Below are 14,602 nucleotides of genomic sequence, written 5' to 3'. Positions count from 1 at the left end.
CTCCATGTACCATACCAATTAACATAAAATAAAGAAATCGAATTTCCCTTTTTCCTCTTCCAACTTTTAACTTTTAATTACCGGGAAACTTGTAAACTTTTTAAAATATATATATTTTTTAAAACTTGTTTTAACATTTAACTTAATTATCAACTTTGTCTTTAAATTTATTAAAATAAATAAAAATATTTTCTTTATTAATAACTTAATTTAAGCAAAATATTTTAGACGAAAATGAAAACACTTATTATTTTATGTATATTGAACCACACTAGTTAACAACAAATTTAAACAGGGTATCTTTTTTTTTAAAAAAAAAAGGAATTTATGTTCAATATTTATATCAACATAAAATCTTAAATATGAAAAAAAACTGTAAAAAATAAAATATGGACATTCAACCTCTAATCCAAGTAAGATGGCCAGTAAAATTACCGTGGCTTGAAATTATATGAACATTTGACACATGATATTTGTATCTCTTAGAATGTTAAATAAGACTTTGGATTCAAAGCCATAATAAATTATAGTTTGCAAGGAATATTCTATCACACATAGTTTCCTTCTCCCTCAGGCATTTGGAAAACGACGTTTTGACATTACTACCTATTTACGCGGAATACTTTGTATCAAATATATTTGTTCAAACCTTGACTATCAATGTCTTTTTTAAGATTAGTATTTGTACCTGTATTTTTTAAAAAATTTATAAAATTTAGTAATTTACACATAAAATCATATAAATTTCCATTCCATTGGTCAACCTATGTGTGTGTATATATATATATATATATATAATGATCCTATCAATGGTTCACTATTGTCAGCAACGGAAATTTAATTTTCGAGTTTGTTATTCTCATCTGACAATTCAAACATGAAATGCAATAAAAGTCAGAGGAAGTAGACAATTGCTGAGTTTATCGCCATTCAAAACAATTTTCCATTTTTTTAATCTTTCAAGTCTTTAAAGCTTTAAAAAGGGTCACAAATGGATAGCACACCTGCAATATTAAACACTGTTTTTAGAGAAGTGCAAGAGAGGAAATGGTATCCAAGGGCCCCTTAAACATGAAGCTTGCTTTTTAAACTAAGTTTAAGATTATATGATAAGCTATACAAGTAACATATTTTAATTCCATTTTTAATGTGTTTTTGGATGATTAAATATGCAAATTAGTGAATTCGGTGCTCTTAATCCTTTAAATTCATGTTTCTATGCTTAGGAGAGCATTTGGGAGCGAAAGGAGCGAAAAACGAACCGAAATCGGAAAAAATAGATGTTTTCAGGATCCACACAGTCTGGGCATTCCTAAACGGGCATACCACATGCCTATGTGCCAGCCAGTGTCAATTTCGCAACATGCTTCCCAAATACGCCGAAAAACCCCTTTTTTAGGCTTTCTGAGCATTCTAAAGTCTATAAATACCAATTAGAAGAAGACTTAAGGGGGCAATCAGAGAAGATCAAAGAAAACACTCGAAGAACGCCATCAGAATCAACTAGGAAGCGAATCTCCCTCAAGATCGAAGATCTCCATTTAATTTCTTTTGAAGTTTTATTGAGTTTCTTTATGTCTTGTGGTTATCCTAACTTTGAGATGTTTCTATTCAGGATTATGAACTAAATTCCCTACATACATAGGGAAGATGAACCCTATGATGAATCTTATTATTTGATTTCTGATGTACATGATAAATATTTGATTCTTGTTCTCAATTATGTATACTTATTTCTTATTTTAATATTTCTGCGATCTTAATTCATGTTTAATGTGCTTATTTCAGTGGAGCAAAAGTCCCTATTTAAGAGTATATCTAGTAAAATTGAGTGGAGTTGCATGCAATCCTAGAAATAGGACGACATAAATTTGCCAGATTTGAGTCAAATCTAATAGGGGAATCGATAGATCGAGTTAATGCGACAATAGGGGTTTTAATTAGAAAGAGATTTCAATTAATCAACTTAGAGTCAGTTGTTCTTACTCTCAAAAAAGATATTAACATAATTTAGGGATTTATACGAATCAAGATGCAAGTGAATAAATCCTTTAATTCAAATTCATAATAATAGGTGAAGTCTAGGTTGATTCTTTCTTGGGTATTGTCTATCTCATTGATTATCTTCGATTATTTTCCTATTTCATTCTCTGTTGCGTTCTTAGTTAGATTAGTTTAGTAATTTTAGATTAAAAACAATCACTCCAATTTGTCGGCTAAATAATAGAAAAATGATAATTACTAGTACTTTTAGTCATCCTGGATACGATATTCCTTACTCATCATAACTATACCATTGTTCGATAGGTGTGCTTGCCTTAGTCCTCGTAGGTTAGTTTCATCATGCAATGTATTAGCACTGTTTCGTATTTGGTCGTTCTAAACGGTATCGCGGGGAAGGATTTTATCCCGGAGAGAGGTTTGTGCCAAGGAGACCCTTTAAGCCCTTTTCTGTTTCTTATTTGCAGTGAGGGGCTTTCAACTTTTATGAGGCTTGCATGCGAGGAAGGGAATCTAAGAGGGGTTAGGGTGAGTAGAAGAGGGCTTTAGATTCTCATCTTCTTTTTGCCACTACACCAAAACGGGTTTTTAGCGGCGTTTTTTTAGGCCTTTAGCGGTGCTTTGAGAAGCGCCAGAAAAAACGCCGCTAAAGAACGTGTCGCTAACTTTAGCGGTGTTTTCTTTAAAAAACGCCGCTAAAGACCAGGACCTTTAGCGGCGCTTTTACCACAAACGCCGCTAAAGATCATGACCTTTAGCGACGCTTTTTCGACAAACGTCGCTAAAAACCATGACCTTTAGCGGCGCTTTTACCACAAACGCCGCTAAAACCTTTAGCGGCGCTTTTCCCACAAGCGCCACTAAAGAACAAACCTTTAGCGACGCTTCTAGCAAAAACGCCGCTAAAAACATAATCTTTAAAAAAATTATTTTAATCAAATAATATTTATTATGTTTTATTTTTAAAATTTGAAATTTAAATATACTTTTTAAGGATAAATAAAAAATATTATTTAAATTAAATTTGCTATGAAAATTTAAACTTTAAAATAAATATAAAATTAATGAATTTAGTTTTAGAATTTAAAATAATAAATTAATAACACAATTAAAATCTAAAAATTAGAACTCAAATTTTCGTAAATATTAAAGTAAAAATAAATATTTAGAATCAAAACTAAAATAATCAATGGAAAGATAACTCAAATGTAGGTTTTTGCTGCAAGTTACACAGACAATAACGAAAAATTAAACACCACATATAAAATTTATTAAACTAGTTAAGAAATACATGGTGCAACCATGCAGTATAAATACAATAGAATCATAGGGTAATTTTGCATAAATATCTGCAGAGTACCAAGAACAATTTGTCACAAAATTATAAAACATTATAAAAAAAAAAAGAACAGGTAGCAGACAAGCTATTTGTTACTTTTTGTTTTGCTTCCAAGGCTTCCTCAGCTGCCTTCATCTTGGCAACAGAATCATCTTCATCATCCCTGCTTAAGAAAACAAAGAACCTATTGTTAAACAATTTAGAACTTGAAAAAGAAAAGAACCATGTTAGTCGGACTTAGGTATGAGTGTTAGGTGTCAGTATAAAGACATGTCAAATATGGGTATGAATTGACATGTCTGAGATGAGTATGTTCAATGTTACTCTCATGACTATTAAGTGCCATGGATCTAATTTTTATTATAGAAGAACAAAGGAAAGAAAAAAGAAGGGCAACAAACCTCACATCGCCTTCTCCACATGTGTGTCCACAAGTTCAACAATTCATTGGTTCGTAAAGGCTTGACAAGATAGTCAGCAGCACCAAGCCTCAGGCACTTAACAACAATAGAGACCTCATCCTGGGCCGACATCACTTGTCATAGAGAAGAAAGAAATGTACATAAATGATTAGACCATGAACACTAGAAGGAAAATTCACTATGATGAAAGTTCGACGTCTGAAGAAAGGTACAAGACAAACTTACTAATATCAGGAATGCGCCGTAGTTCATTATTCCGCATAATATACTTTAGCAACTTCATTCCTTTTGTCATTGGGAGGTCGACTTCAGTAAGTATTATATCAATGTCAGGTCCCTCAGCATTCAGTGCATCAATGACCTGTCTAGCAGACTTTACTGTAGTCACTGTGAATAAAAAGTAACACGGAATCATAAAGCTGACACATCACTTCACAAAATTAACATATGAGAAGTGTCATAAAACTATTATGCACTCCTAAATGCAATATACAATCATCGAAGTAAGAGAAGTAGTTGGGTTACTCGAAATATTGAAGCTACCTAAATGTCATCCATGTGAATTTCAGTCTACTTCTACTCTTATTATCTATAAGTAAGGCTTTATGATATAACATGGCCCTATACCAAACACACATAACACTTCCCAACTTCTCATTAACTGATGATTGCTGGCAAGTGAATTCATTTCTTATCCTTCTTTCTTTTCTTATCAACACTCTACAAAAAATTCTCACAGCCCACCGTTGTTTATTTACGAGGCAAAGCATGAGAGCAAGGAACTAGAAGACAACCGGATAAGGATGTTAAACGTATACCCCAAATATCCTTTTTATCAAGTTTCTCAAATTAAGCTCCCGTGGAGCAAAGCAAGTCGAAACAAAAGACTAGATTCAGTAAGCAAAAGTAGCATAATCAGAAAATAACATAATGAACTTATAGAAGAGAATAATATATATACACACAAATAATCATTTACAGCTGACAGAATCAACTTCTTTTACATATCATTTATTTTTTCCAGACTATAATAGCATATTTTCAACTGTACTTTAACCTTCAGATTCCTAAATGAAAATTCAACTAGTACCATCAGTTGCACTTCAACAACCATTTAAATCACACAATTCAAACAAAACAAAACAAAACAAATAATTTAACAAAAAACTCAACAGATACAAAACATAAAATTTGACTGCAAATACCCAATAATGAACAAGAACAACAATAAAATCAGCATAAATAAATAAACATATTCTACACTCAATAAGATATGAGGAAAAAAGTATACATATTAATAAAAGCTCAGTTACCCTGATAAGAACATTTCAAAAGAAGTGAAAAAACTTCCTCACAGCTCTTGGTATCATTATCACATAGCAAAATCCTCACTTTGCTCCTATCTATAAACCCATTTCCTGCTCCTCCTGCTTTAAGCTCTTTACTCAAATTCAGTTCTTGTAGACATTAAGGTTGTGGTGGCAATCAAAATTCAAACTACATTTTCATATTATTACATCGCAAGAAAGGAGTGCTTAACTAAATAACTGGAAGGAATTCTAGCATGCAATTAAACCAAATTCACTGTAATGTTTGGCATCTGCTAATCAAGATAATGCAGGAAGAGAAGAGTCTTGATCTCAAGCACACGGATTATAACATGCTATACTAGAAGACATTAAGGTGTTTTCATATTATTACATCACAAAAAAAGAGTGCTTCACTAAATAACTGGAACAAATTCTAGCATGCGAACGCAACTAACCAGAATTACTCTCTTGTTCTGCCCCTGCTAATCAAGGAAAAGCGGGTAGACAGGAGGCCTTGGTCTCAAGCATAAAACATAAGTAAAATCACAGCATGCTATATTAGAAGAATGAAATCAAATCTAGCAGTAGACGAAGTTCTTTAACAGAATAGAAGAAGACCTGTTCTCTTTCCTAAAGTCCGCAATGCTTGGGTTAACAGATGAATTTGGGAGGGGAATCATCTCACTTTTCGAAACTGCATATACATTGTGTCTGAAAAGTGCTCCAATCTGTCTTCGTTTTGTAATAAGCAGCATATAGTAAGGCCCCAGGAATTTAATAAACCCTAAAACATTACCCAAGAAAAGGTATTGGATAAGAATTTACATAACATTAACAGTCCCTAAAGTCATATTACAAATTTGCAAACAAACATGATTTATGGCAATACTGGTATTTACACGACAAAAAAAGAAGAAGAAGAAAAAAGATTTTTTTAAACCAAAGTCAGAAAAAGAAACTGAAACAAAGATTCTTCACCTTCTTCAACCTTTTTTTTTATCTGTTTATTTCAGCGAACAACCTTACTCCTCTCTTCGTTTCCTTTATCTTTCAACTCCTCTTCCTCCGATTTCTTCTCATCTAGGGTTTTAGTCACTATAGAAATCACCAGTAAAATTAAAAGGAAACTGTATTGAAAGCCTAAAATTGAAAGAACCCCTAACAGATCGAGAGAAAAGGAGTAGCTATGGTGAGTGAATTCAGTGCAGTGAAATGAAAAGGAAAAAAAAGTGTGATTGGTGTAGGTGTATTGACTGGTGTTGTTGGAAATGGGAAATTTGGGGGATTTCAGCTGAAGAAAAACGAACTTTTCTTTGGGGATTTAGGGCGCACGACTGAGATGAGAAGAAGAGGGAGTAATGAGCGGGTAACCAAAAATTAATTTTTGGGAGTGAGCGGGATTTTAATTACTTTTCGCGGCGTTTTTCACAAAAATGCCGCTATTGCTTATCTATTGCGGCGTTTTTAATAAAAACGCCACAAAACAAAACGACGCCGTTTTACTCTGCTAAAAAATCTTATATTTTGTCTACTAAAATTTTTTAGTTAAGTGATTTTATAAAACATTTATTATTATTATTTTTATAAATTGGATTTTTATAAAAAATTAATTACTCTCAAAATAAATATCGTATATTTTAATAAGAAAACAAATGATTAAATGACGCAATTAATTATTAAGTTAGAATTATCCAATATTAATCACGATTTCTATTAAAGATTGAAATGTTAATCACGATTTTATATTATTCTTTTCCGATTTAATCTCCATTTTATTAGAGATATTTATTCCTAACTAAAATATAACTATTATGCTATGTGAAATGATTTGTATTTCATTTTATTTGTTATAATTTGATCCTATCCAAAATATATAGTTACCTATCCATATCAATCATTACTTTTTTTATTTCTCAATTTTTTGTTAAATCTAATATTTAAATATATCAAATGGTTTAGATTAAATATTTTAAATATAAAAGCATTAATTAATTGTATGAATTTTATCATTTAACAAATCTCAAGTAAACCTTAAGTCCTAAACCACTAATATATATAAAGTTTATCTATTAAGCTCTTAAATAATTTAAACTATAATCATAATTTTAATATATTAAAATTAATATTATCTCTTTTACAATTATGTAATAAATTATTTAATATATAAATTAAAAAACACTAATTAATGTAAACCCTAAACCCCTAATCTCTATCCGCTAAATCCTAAATCGTAAAACATAAACCGTAAACCCTTAACCCCTAACCCTTAAACCCCAACCCTTATAACTGTCCTCCATAAGTTTTGTGACCGTATTTAGTATAGTTCCTTAATTTTAAAGATATTTCAAAAGATTCAAACTCCTAGTTGTAACAGTACTACTCCTAGTTTCTTCAACTCCAGAAGATTCAAACTCCTCATCCACATCAACAGATGCCGCAATGCAAGTGATTTTTTCTTTTGGAGCCTTGAATCCATCATCAACTTTAGGATTTCCTTGCTTCTCCCTAGCACCAATGTCCAAACCTAATAATTTAAAAAAATTCAATCAACAAATTAACAGAAGGCGAATTGGAGGCAGAAATACCTAAAAGAAACATTCAACTGCAAGCTGTAATGGTATCCATAGGAAGAAGAAAATAGTAAGGTGTTAAAGATAATTTTAAATGGAAAAGTGCCAAGCAAAACCATGGGTCATATTCAGTTTCTAAAACAACAGAACACACAAGTTATGAAACTTTTACAAATGAACACCTAAAATTCCAATCAATCCTAACGAATAATAAATTCACCTATCTACCTTTTTTTTTTAAATTCACGTCAATATTATAAAATTAAAGAAACCAAATTATACTAAATTAAAATCAAATGATAACAGAGTGACTAAAAACATAATCAGACCATAATAAAAATCTATCATTCTTACCTGAAATGATGAAAATATCCAGAGTTAAACACATTTCTATCAAGTAACAAAAATCTCTAACCACCAACAACAAAATATCTAGAAATACTAGGATCCAAACCACTAACAAAAATCTGCAAAAACCTTAAAATAGTAACCCCTATACCTTAAACTCTAATCCATATACCCTAAACCAAAAACCTTAAACTACAGTAATAAATCTCTTTTACAATTATATAAAAATTTATTTAATATGTAAATTAAAAAACACTCAGTAATATACTCAAAAAACTTTAAAAAAACCCAAAAAATTATTTAATATGATAAATCTGAGCATTAGCGGCGCTTCTTAAAAAATGCCGCTAAAGCCCTGAGCATTAACGGTGCTTCTTCAAAAACGCCGCTAAAGCCCTGAGCATTAGCGGCGCTTCTTCAAAAACGCCGCTAAAGCCCTGAGCATTAGCGGCGCTTCTTCAAAAACGCCGCTAAAACCCTGAGAATTAGCGACGCTTCTTTAAAAACGCCGCTAAAGCCCTGAGCATTAGCGGTGCTTCTTCAAAAACGCCGCTAATGCTCATTTTTAGCGGCGTTTTTTAAAAAGCGCCGCTAATACTCGATCTTTAGTGGCATTTTTTTAAAAGCGTCGCTAATGCTTGATTTTTAGTGGTATTTTTCATCCAAACGCCACTAAAAACGCCGCTAAAAGCCTGTTTTGGTGTAGTGTGCTAATGATTGTATTTTGTTCGGGGAGGCGACTGATAGGGGTACTGATACCTTTGGAAATATTTTGAAAGAGTACAATGTCTATTCAGGTCAATACGTTAACTATGGAAAGTCGACAGTGTTTTTTAGCTCAAATACTTTAGAGAATGTTTGAATTGCCATTTCTGACAGGATGGGGGTTCAACGATCAAATAATTCTAAAAAATATTTGGGTTTGCCAAATATGATGGGTAGAGATAGACGTTTGGCTTTTCAACATTTAAAGGACCGTATCAAAATGAAGATTGACAATTAGAGTACTCATTTTCTATTGCAAGGGGGAAAGAGGTTTTCATAAAAGCTATGCTACAGGCGATACCGACTTATACGATGACATGCTTCCTATTACCGAAATCTATTTATGGGGAGATGGAGAAAATATTGGGAAACTTCTAGTGGCAAAAAGGTCATGGGAGGCGTGGTATTCACTGGTGTGAATGGAAGAAACTTTACAAGTTGAAAGAGAGTGGTGGTATCGGTTATCGTTGTTTAGCAAAATTTAATTTGGCCCTACTTGCGAAGCAAGGTTAGAGATTACTTGTTAATCCTAATTCTCTTTTAGCCCGAACTTTGAAAGCTAAATACCATCCAAATTTTGATATCTTAAATTCAGAGTTAGGAAATATACCTTCATATACTTGGAAAAGTATATGGGCTACGAAAGGTCTTCTATTGTCTGGACTTTGTTAGAGGTGGGGACTGGCAAAGACATCAAAATTGAGGATGATGTTTGGGTTCCGAAAGCTGAGGGTATCAAGATAAAACAAACTGTTAGCAAGCCAAATATTATGAGGGTTACGGATCTAATTGATAGTGATACTAGATCATAGAGAGTTGGACTGGTTCTTAGTACCTTTGCTGATAGTGATGCACGGAAGATCTTGCGAATACCTTTAGCCAAATTTCCTTATGATGATTTTATGGTGTGGAGGGGTGAGTTGATGGGTGAATTCACGGTGTTCAGTGTCTATAAGTTACTTTTACAAGGTAATTTCAATAACCCAAATAATTACAACCCAATTGACAATACAACATGTTACAAGAAACTTTGGAACCTAAATCTTCCTTTTAAAATAAAAATTACAGCTTGGAAAACTACATTTAGTTATCTTCCTACTTTAGTGAATCTTCGAACAAAAAGATTGACTACTGAGGCTGTCTACCCAAGATGTATGCAAAGGTTGGAAACAAGGGAACACATTTTTTATGATTGTTCTATTACAAAAGAGATATGGAAAAATTTAGATTATGTCTGGTCACAAGAATTGTTACAATTTGAGTTTATGGATTGGTTTACTTGGGTTTTGTTAAACAGTAGGGTGGATGTTTGCCGAATATTTGTTTATGCCATTTATGTTATTTAGCCCGGTAGAAATCAATAGATTCATAAAGGAAGAAAGAAATCTAGAGTAGAGACAGCAAAGTTCATTAAACAGTATATTCATGAATTAGTGAGCTTAATAGGAAGAATCTTGCCTTGAGCCTGGATTCTGATAGATGGAGACCCCCGCAGTTAGGTTTCTATAAAATTAATTTTGATGTCGCTTTTGATACCAAGGAAAATAGATCCTGCTCAGGAGTCATGTTCAGAAACTTTAAAGGAGATATATTGGCTTCTAAGACAATGATTCACGAGAATATACCTTCAGTTTTTGTAGTAGAGGCCATTGCTTGTGTGCAGGCAGTTATTGCGGGTAGAGATTTGGGGATTATGCATGTTGAGATTGAATGGGATTCTTTGATGGTGATCAAGAAAGCTCAAAATACGAGAGGGACAAATCAGCAATAGGACTTTACATTCATGATGTTAAAAATCTGAGTGAGGGTTTTAATGGTTGTAAGTTTCAATATGCAAGACGACTAGCAAACGAATTTGCTCATTGTTTGGAAACTGAAGGTTTAAAAGTGGGGAGAAATGCGCACCTTGTTAATGAAGTTTTTGGTCAGGAAATCACAGAATTGGAAATTGATCGTGGATGGAGATGAAGCTTGTATTTGAGTCAAGTTTCAAAATAGATGTGTAGTTTTGAGAGAACAAATTTGAAACAATTAGAATTCCATCAGTTTGTCTTATCTTAGAGCTGGTTTGTTGAGGTTCAGATATTTTTAGATTTCTCTAGAAGATGACAGCTCATGAGGCTGGGTTGTTATTGCTTTATTTGTTTTTGGTTTTTCGGTTTTGACGCTTCGTTTATGTTCATTTTCTTTTGCGGTACTGTTTTAGCCTTTTTGTTTTTGGATTGGGCTTTGATAGTTTTTTGGACTTTGTTGGATTTATGTTTTTAATAAAACCCAATATTTTTAATAAAAAAACTTTGTTTTTATGTTTTTGGGTGTCATACAAATGAAAGTTCACTCCTATTTATAGAATGTCTCATGTCTCTTCATTGAGACATAACTATCCAAGATAGATAGTCACATCTTGTAACACCCCTATACTCGGTTCGACCTAAGGAACCTGATATAGGAATATTACATTTGGTGGCAAAGTGATTTTGGCTAATCACTAATATATTTGACCATTAAAAAAAATTATAACTTATATTTTAGTCCCTACTACTTGGAACACACTTGATCTTCCTAAGTACATGCCATTCTATTCAAAAATTTGAAACATACCCTCTTGGCACTTAGATATGTGATGAGATGGATACTCACAACCTCAGTTACAACTCTTCAAAATCAGTGTACCTAATCTGCGCACGAAAAACAAAACCGTACGCTGAGCAAAAACTCAGTGGTATTTCTATAATCCAAATATTTAAAGACAAGATAATATAATAGGCACAATTAAATTATAAGGACATATTAATGTCTAGTATCATAACTATCATTTTTCATTTATTAAACAATATATATAAATGGTTATTCACATATCAAACCATATTTATTCGTACAATGGCATCAGTCATGCAATACTCAATTCATGAATACATCATTTCATACCATACTCAAATCATGAGTATATAATTCATATATTCCATGTATTGCCAACATATTTCACATTCTATTTTCAATTCACTATTTCACTTTCATTTCTCATACCATGCCATTTCAATATCAATTATAAAATTTTATTATTCATTTACCCCTATTAACACGACTCGGACTCGGACGGATATACAGATCCGACCAAAACACGCTAGTTTGGCACCCAGTGCCTCATCGGATAATTCGAAGTAGTAAATTGACACCCAGTGTCTCATCGAATAAATCCGAAGTAGTAAATTGACACCTAGTGTCTCATCGGTTAAACTGAAGTAAATTGGCACCCAGTGCCTTATCGACTCAAAATCGAAAAAATCCCTTAACTCTTCCAATCCTATGACATGCCATCTATATCTGACTCAGTCCGATACAGCTAATAGGGTCTCAGTTCACTTTCAAAATGCAACAAATATCCAATATTCAAATTTCACATTAATATTCATTTCAATTCAAATAATCAATATATTCATAATATATATATATATATATATATATATATATATCAATTCAATTCAATGTCAAAGTGCTGAATACTCACCTCAACACTTACCATATGTATTAAATAGAAAATAAAATAATTAATAACTAGTTTCGGATTATAGAAATACAAATAAAAAATTTCGAGCTATTCGATGTCAACTTTATCTTTCCCCTTTTTAGTCGAGGATTCCGGTACGACGTTAGCTACGGAATTAAAACAATTAAAATTCATCAATACAACACAATTTAATTTCATATTGAAAATTTCAATTTTTACTCAATATTTTCCTAAATTCCAAATTAGTCCCTAAACCGAGACTAATTTTATTTCTTCACAATTAATCTTATAATTTCGTGCAAATTCCACTTTAAACTAAATTTTACTCCCTATTTTCACTTAAATTCCTAAATTTCAAATTTTTCATAATTTAGTCCCTATTACTCAAAATTTACAATTTATTCTACAATTTAATCCTTTTTATTTCTAACTTAAAATCTATCAATTTAATCCCTAATACTAAAATTATTCAACATTAACAATAGTTAAAAACTCAATAATTTCTAAAATTTTGACATGGGTCGGGTAGTATTTAACACCGAAATTCCAAAATCATAAAAATTACAAGAAAAAAGGGACTAAATTGACTAACCAATTGAACTTTGAACAATTGAAACCCCTAAGGCCGTGGTTTTTTTTCTTTTTTCTCTTTTTCTTTCTTTCTTTCCTGTTTCGTTTTGCTTTGGTTTTTTTTTTCTATTTTTTTCTTTTATTTATTTGTTTTATTATATAATATATTATACATACTTAAATATTAAGGTTTTATATTATAATATATAATAAATTTATAAATATATATCTTATGCCACCTCATTTATAAGCCATGGCATAATTGCTTATTTGGTCCCTTTAATTTTTCTTTAATAAATAGTTCAACTTTCATCCTTTATGCGATTTAGTCCTTATACCTAATTACTCTTAATTCATGAAAATTCACCTAACCAAAACCTAATTAATTACAAATATTTACGAGTCTGATTTACGATAACGGAGTCTTGAAAATGCACTTTCTGACACCCGTGACTATCGGATCGTTACACATCTTTAACAATAAACATAATTATGCAATAGATATCTACTTGAATAATTATGACTATTTGTTAATAATCAAGTGACATGACTGTTATTTGCTTATAACTTTTCATTTGTAACTATTGGAACAATATAATTACTTTGAAAATGTTCCAACATATAAATGGCTAGAGCTATTGATTCGTTATTATGATGAATGAATAAAGTTTTGTCTCTTTACTGATTTCTTTGTTTTTTTGTTCATTTTACCTCATTGTGTTAGAGTTGTGACCTAAATTGTAACACCCCCTAACCCTTATCCGTCGCCGAAACAGGGTTATTGAGCATTATCGAACAATTTAGATCAATTACGAACATTAAATAAATTAAATTTCCTACACTTTATAATTTAATCATATTGTCTCTTTTACGGGTCCTTGAGGCCCAATATATGTATTTAAAATGAATCGGGACTTAATTGGAAGATAAGAGAATTTTTTGAGATATTTCAAAATTTTTCCTAGATGCAAGGCTCACACGCCCGTATGGTTTAGGGACACACCCGTGTGACCTTATAACATGCCCGTGTTTCAGGCCATGTCCTAAATTATGTGCTTTCTGACTTCCCTCACACGGCCAAGCCACACGCCCGTGTGCTAGACCGTGTGGTCAATTTATTTTTTGAATTTTAGGTGCAGTTTTCACACGACTGGGCACACGCTCGTGTGCTGGGCCGTGTACCTCACATGGCTGAGACACACGCCCTTGTCTCTGCCCATGTGGCAATACCTGTGCATTCTGTTTCTAAAATTTTAAGTTGCAGGGGACACACGGTCTACTCACACGCCTATGTGTAAGCCATGTGTCTCACACGGTCTGGTCACGTGCCTGTGTGCCAGGCCGTGTGGACTAAAAATGAGCCTTATACTACAAGTTTACCAACTTTGCAATTCTTGAACAACAAGCAACTCAAATATCCTTTATTCAACCGATCCAAAATACAATTAAATAAATCTAAAACATCTCAGAATTTATCAATATAATGACTTGACTTAGGTATGTTCATAGATATGTAACATAAATTATCTAAACAATTCATTTAAGTACCATTCAAACCAATCCTACTTAAACCATGTAAATAGTCATATTATAAGACATATACTTGTATTTATATATCAACCAATATCATCTTATATACCATTAATATGATCACATCTCAAAATGACATCAAAAGACAACCTAGGTACATGCCATTTTCAAAAGAGAAAATATTTCACCACGTATTTGAGTTCAGGATCGGCTATGGATGCTGATTCAACAGTCTGACT

General features: G+C 32.1%; 2 long non-coding RNA genes across 3 annotated transcripts; both read right to left on the bottom strand.

Annotated features, from left to right (window-relative positions):
- Window positions 1–3,239: 3,239 nt before the first annotated feature.
- LOC105761239 (uncharacterized) lies at window positions 3,240–6,611 on the bottom strand. Of its 2 annotated transcripts, none has more exons than XR_001123661.2 (5): window positions 6,051–6,611; window positions 5,691–5,856; window positions 3,988–4,149; window positions 3,742–3,875; window positions 3,240–3,506 (listed from the first exon to the last, which is right to left on the bottom strand). It is a non-coding gene; the product is annotated as an uncharacterized LOC105761239 (long non-coding RNA). The 2 variants fall into 2 exon arrangements; XR_001123660.2 differs by having other exon boundaries at window positions 3,240–3,503; window positions 6,051–6,606.
- A 546-nt stretch (window positions 6,612–7,157) lies between these two features.
- LOC105761240 (uncharacterized) lies at window positions 7,158–10,207 on the bottom strand. The gene is made up of 3 exons (XR_008193391.1): window positions 9,591–10,207; window positions 9,366–9,481; window positions 7,158–7,596 (listed from the first exon to the last, which is right to left on the bottom strand). It is a non-coding gene; the product is annotated as an uncharacterized LOC105761240 (long non-coding RNA).
- Between the last annotated feature and the right edge of the window lie 4,395 nt (window positions 10,208–14,602).

The sequence above is a fragment of the Gossypium raimondii genome, unplaced genomic scaffold (assembly GCF_025698545.1).
Source record: "Gossypium raimondii isolate GPD5lz unplaced genomic scaffold, ASM2569854v1 Contig00259, whole genome shotgun sequence".
In the NCBI taxonomy this organism is placed as follows: Eukaryota; Viridiplantae; Streptophyta; class Magnoliopsida; order Malvales; family Malvaceae; genus Gossypium; species Gossypium raimondii.
This window is presented reverse-complemented; position numbering and strand designations above follow the sequence as displayed.